Below are 5,945 nucleotides of genomic sequence, written 5' to 3'. Positions count from 1 at the left end.
ACGACGCGCCGACCACTCGACCCTCGACACGACACCCCCAACACCCCGACCCCTCGACCCTTGACATGACACCCTGACCACTCGACCCTCGACACTAAACAAAAAAACCTAAACTAATTAAACTAAATAACCTAGACCAATTAAACCTAAACTAACTAAACTAGAAAACCAAAACCAATTAAACATAAACTAATTAAACTAAACAACCTAAACTAATTAAACTAAATAAACTAAACTAACTAAACTAAAAAAATTAAACCTGCACTAAATAACCTAAACTAAGTAAACTAAATAACCTAAACTAAATAAACTAATTAACATAAACAAATTAAACCTAAACTAAATAACCTAAACTAATTAAACCTAAACTAACTGAACTAAATAACCTAAACAAATCAAACCTAAACCTTAACTAAAAAACCTTATTTAATTGAACCTAAAAACTAAGTAAACTAAAAAACAGAAAAAGAAAAACAGGATGGCAGGGGCTCACCATGGGGGCGGCAATGGGTTGGGGATGGGGTGGCGACGGGGTGCGGTGGCGACGGGGCGGGGAGGGGGCAGCGACGGGTGGCACTACTCGGGGGCGGTCCACCGGTGGCTGCAGTGGGGAGGCTCGGGAGGGGGTGGGGAGGCACGGAGGGGGCAGCGACTAGGCAGGGTGTGGGGCGTCGACGGGGCGGAGACGGAGAGGTGGTGGGCCGGTGGGGACGGCAGGGCGGTGTGGAGCGACGGGGCGGTGGTTGTTCTCGTCGGGCGGAGAGGAGAGGAGAATAAATAGAGATGGCAACGGCGGGGTCGCGGACCGTTATCTTATTTTGAAGCATTGCCTTTCGTGTCGCCTTTGTCGTCCGCAAGCTGATGGCAACGAACTATTAGCCGTCTACTGGAGGATGGCAAAGAGGTGGCCCGTTAGGGCTTAATAGCCAGTGGGCCAAACACCCTCTTTGTCATCTGCTAGCAAACGGAAAAGTAATGGCTGATGGCAAACCAGTACTTTGCCGTTTGCTGCCACTTTGCCGTCTGTTTTCTCGTGACTAGTGGCAAAGACATTCTTTGTCGTCCTCTAGCACACGACAAAGAGGTGGTAGATGGCAAATCTTCTGATTCCAGTAGTGAAAGCTTTATTTTGTTCATAAGCATGGAGTGAATTTATCATGGATTGCAACAAAAAAATACAATCAATCAAAGAGCAACTATCATAATTAAAGTCTTTGTAATCCAAAATAGTGGGAGCATCACCAGTTAAAGTCTTGACATCTTCAAACCCACTTTTATCAATTTTTTGAACAAGATTTTTACCCTCCGAGTTATAGAGACGCCTTCTAACTAAAGTTGACTCTTCTCAAGTCCCTTTTTCATCAATCCTAAATTTACTAAACAAAGAATCAATAGAAGAAACACCAATCACTTTAAGATCTTCATCACTTTTATCTTTCAATGAGATTAGTTTACCGGCCATTTGATTCACTAAAGTGGCTTGTGCATCGAATATTTTTCCCAACAAACTTTCAGCAAAAGCATACTTAGCTTGAAGATTGCAAAATTATCTACTAGTGTCATCAAGTTGTTTCGTTATTGCTTGTAACACAACGGAGTGTTCCTTAAGTTCTTAAGTAATATATTTATTATGCTCAAATTGTGTAGTCATATATTCCTTAGTACTCAATTTCAAGCAAAATATTTGGATAAGGAACATCATAATATTTTCTTTGAGGCATCATCACTACGCAAACAAGAACGCACACAAAAACAGATCTGGCGAGAAAATGGCGAACGGAAAAGAAGGTGAATAAAACGGAAAATTTTGGAGAAGCGGAGGAGAGGAAAATGAGAGGCAAATTGAGAATAATGTAAATTGCGAGGAGATGGGATTTTTGATTAGGCACCTAGTTGAGGTTGAAGATCCTACCCGACAACGGCGCCATAAATTCCTTTTGATTTCAGCTAGAACTGCATCGGTATTTCCCCAAAGAGGAAGGGATGATGTAGTATAGCGACGGTAGGTATTTCCCTTAGTGATGAGACCAAGGTTATCGAACAAGTAGGAGAACCTCCTCACATAGAGTAAGCAACACCTGCACACAAATAACAAATACAAGCAACCCGACGTGTTAAAGGGGTTGTCAATCCCTTTCGGGTACCCCAAAAATAGGCAAATAACGTGAGGTAAAAGTGGTAGATAGGATAAATAGATCACAAAACAAATAAATTACAGCAAGGTGTTTTTGTAGTTTTGTGTTTAATAGATCTTAAAATAACTGCAAGGGAAAATAGATCGCAAGGCAAAAATGATAAAAAGAGACCCCGGGGCCGTAGGTTTCACTAGTGGCTTCTCTCGAGAAAAATAAGCAAATGGTCGGAAAACAATTACTGTTGGGCAATTGATAGAACTTCAAATAATCATGAAGATATCCAAGCAATGATCATTATATAGGCATCACGTCCAAGATTAGTAGACCGACTCCTGGCTGCATCTACTACTATCACTATAGGAATTGGGAACTTTGCTGTCAGCCACGGCTGGCGGAAAAGGCATGCAAGGCGGACGACAAAGGCATTTGCCGTCAGCCATCACACGGCAACACGTCACGCTGAATAGGATACGGCAAAGTCTTCTTTGTCTTTTGCTGGCTGACGGCAAAGATGCAAAGATCTTTGGCGTGCGCTAGCAGACGACAAAGAGCCTGGACAGCACAAGTGCCTGCTTAGGTCCGTTAAGGGGATAACATCGTGCTTTGCCATCCGCCAGCGGACGACAAAGACCTTTGCATATTTGCCGTCTACCAGCGGATGACAAAGAACATTGATTATTTGCTGTCGCTAGCGGACGACATAGCATGCGTGTAGCAATACCTGGGGGGTTGCTGCCCTATTTGGTAGCTTTGCCGCCAGCTGGCAGATGGCAAATAATCAATGTTCTTGGCCGTCCGTCGGCAAACGGCAAAGCATCCAAATTGTCAGCCTACTGCCCCAGGTTGCACAGGTAGCTGACACGTGGCATGTTTGTCGTCCGCTGGCTGATGGCAAAACTCTTTGTCGTCCGAGGGCAAAGAGCCTATATAGCCCTTGTTTTTTTTTTCTGTTTTTTCTTAAATTCATTCAATTTCACAGAATTTCACACATATATATACACACATGTGAAAATACCTTCCACAAGCATACCAACACATATAAATACCAAATCGTAGTCATGCCATATGGATATGATCATCCAACACATATACATAACAAATGGTTTCATCCAAGACATGCACGTAGCCAACATATCCAACAACAAGCATACAATGGTTTCATCCATACATGCATATATAGGTAGCAAGTTTGACATTGTTCATCCTACAAAATCAAAACAAGAAGGAATCATAAAGAGAAGAGTAGACTCCATCAACGCAAGTTTCCTCATCTAAAGCAAATATGCACATTGGGAAGGAAAAAGTTAGAAGAAGAAGAAGAAGAAGAAGAAGAAGAAGAAGAAGAAGAAGAAGAAGAAGAAGAAGAAGAAGAAGAAGAATAAGACTAGCTAGAAAAAGAAGAAGAATACTAGCTAGAAAAAGAAGAAGAAGAGCAGGAAACAAAGGAAGAAAAGGAAGAAGAAGAAGAAGAACTTTTTTCTTCTATTTCTTTTTCTCCTCTCCTATTTTTTATCTTCTTCTTCTTATTTTTGCTGAGCTAGGTAAAAATGCTAAGTGTAGGTCATTTTAGAGCTAAGCTAGGTATTGGAGCTTACTAAGGTTATTATGTCATTTTCGAGGAAACTAAGGTAAGTCTATATCATTTTGGAGGTAACAAAGATTATCACAACATTTTTGAGGAAAGTAAGCTAAGTATAGCTCATTTTTTGTCTAACTTAGGTAATTATGCCATTTAGGAGGAAAGTAAGTTAAGTATGCATTTGTTAAGCAAAACACTAGAGAAAACTTACCCTCATCACAACAAATGCGATGAAGATTTTAACTAAGGTAACAGTTGATCCAACGGCATAATGATACCAAACCTCATTATCAATGGCATATTTTCTATTCTTCTTAATCTTCAAGCACATTGCATCCTTCTTCAAGCGCATTGCATTCATCTTCATCTTGTGAACATCGACCACATCATCAACATAAAACTCCAATTTCATCTTCTCTTCTTCAATTCTTTTAACTTTTCTTCCAAATACTCATTTTATTTTTCAACTGTATTTAAGTTCTCGACAAGAGGGTCGGTTGCAAATTCCTGTTCACATATCTCCTAGATTAAAATATCACTATGTCAACTTGATGGCCATAATTTTCATAAATGTGATACGCAACAAATAGTTATAAAAGAGGAATTACCACATCTGAACCATAAAGCGGGCGAGGGCCGACAGGGATGGATATCAAGACCATGACATTATGTATAACAAAGAATCATACAAAGTAAGAAAATTGTACAAGTAACTATATAAATCATACAATCATACAAGTAACTATATAAATCAAGTACAACCTAAATTTTTTTTAATACATAGTAATAATATGGTTCAATAAATGCTTCAGGATCAAGCATCATCATCATCACTATCAGTAATGACATTCTCATCATCATTATTAATAAATGCATCATCATGTGGAAGGTCGCCTCTACGTAATCGGTCAAGAATTGACAGGTCATCCGCAGCAGTAACCTCTTCTAGTTCAGGCTCTTCTTGTTTCAGCTGAGGGGTGAAGTCTGGTTCACTGTCGTTGTCTGCTTCAATGTTCTGGGGTGAAGTAGAGATGTTCTTAAAATGTTTTTTGGAAAGACGTGTTTCTTGGAATAATTCTCCTTCATATGTGTCTTGGTTAATGTGAGGTTCCTAATCATCTTCATTGGGGGGAGTTGGTCTTACACGTGGCGGCACTTCATAAATGACATCCCAAACATTGAGATTAGGATCACTTTGACAGGCCCACGGTAGATAGAAAACTTGGGTTGCCTGTTAAGCCATAATATAGACATCGGGAACATCCAGATGGGTGCTTTGATTGGTTTCCACTAGCCCTATATGTTCATGAGTCCTTCTAGTCTCCTTCGGCTGGAACGAATTACATTTGAAGACTACGACGTTTGGTGGGTTTGCACCATAGAATTGAAGTTCATAAATTGCTTCAACTCTGCCATAATACTCAGTATCTCCTTCGTCGATAGTAGAGACGCAACAATTTGTAGACTTTTGGTTGGCCATAGATAGCTCTTTGCCATAAGTACAAAAGCGATACCCATTTATGTCGTATTTTTCAGATGAACGGACGTTATAGTCAAAACCATTAGCGACTTTTGTCAATTCGGCGTCCATAAGCTCTAAATTAGCCTACAAGTTTAATACGAAAGGGATTGTTTCATTAGCCACAAATTAGATGAAGAAATGAAATGGTCTAATGGTAATTACCATTTTTTTGAACCAAGAGATGGAACCGGGATAGCGGCCTCCATGCTTTGCCAGAAGCTCATACTCTTCGACGGAATCATTTTGGAACACAGCTCCATACGAGAATTTGGTGAGGTATCGACTGTATCAAATTTATCCGGGAATAAGAGCAGTTCAAAGGAATTAGAAGTTGTGAAATAATGTACCGCGAAGTTACTCGATGTACAACCGCACTTCTGTTAGGTTGTTGAAGATATACAATGAAATGGTCTGCCATTCTTCGAAATCCAACGTTAAGGAATTAGAAGCACCGGCTGGTGCCAGATCACCTTTGAATAGGCTGAGGTTGGATCGACCCTTTTTAGGGTCACCAACATTATACCGAGGCTTCGGATTATGCAAATGACGATTTTTGGCTTCATAGTGTGATGTCACGAAGTTTGCCGCCTCCTTAGTAATGAATGACTCGGCCATTGATGCTTCAATTCTACGTTTATTTTTACATTTTGCTCGAAGCATCTTCTGCATCCTCTTAGTTGGGTATCACCAACGATTCTGTAGAGGCCCC

Source organism: Triticum dicoccoides, chromosome 6B, assembly GCF_002162155.2.
Source record: "Triticum dicoccoides isolate Atlit2015 ecotype Zavitan chromosome 6B, WEW_v2.0, whole genome shotgun sequence".
Lineage (NCBI taxonomy): Eukaryota > Viridiplantae > Streptophyta > Magnoliopsida > Poales > Poaceae > Triticum > Triticum dicoccoides.
This window is presented reverse-complemented; position numbering follows the sequence as displayed.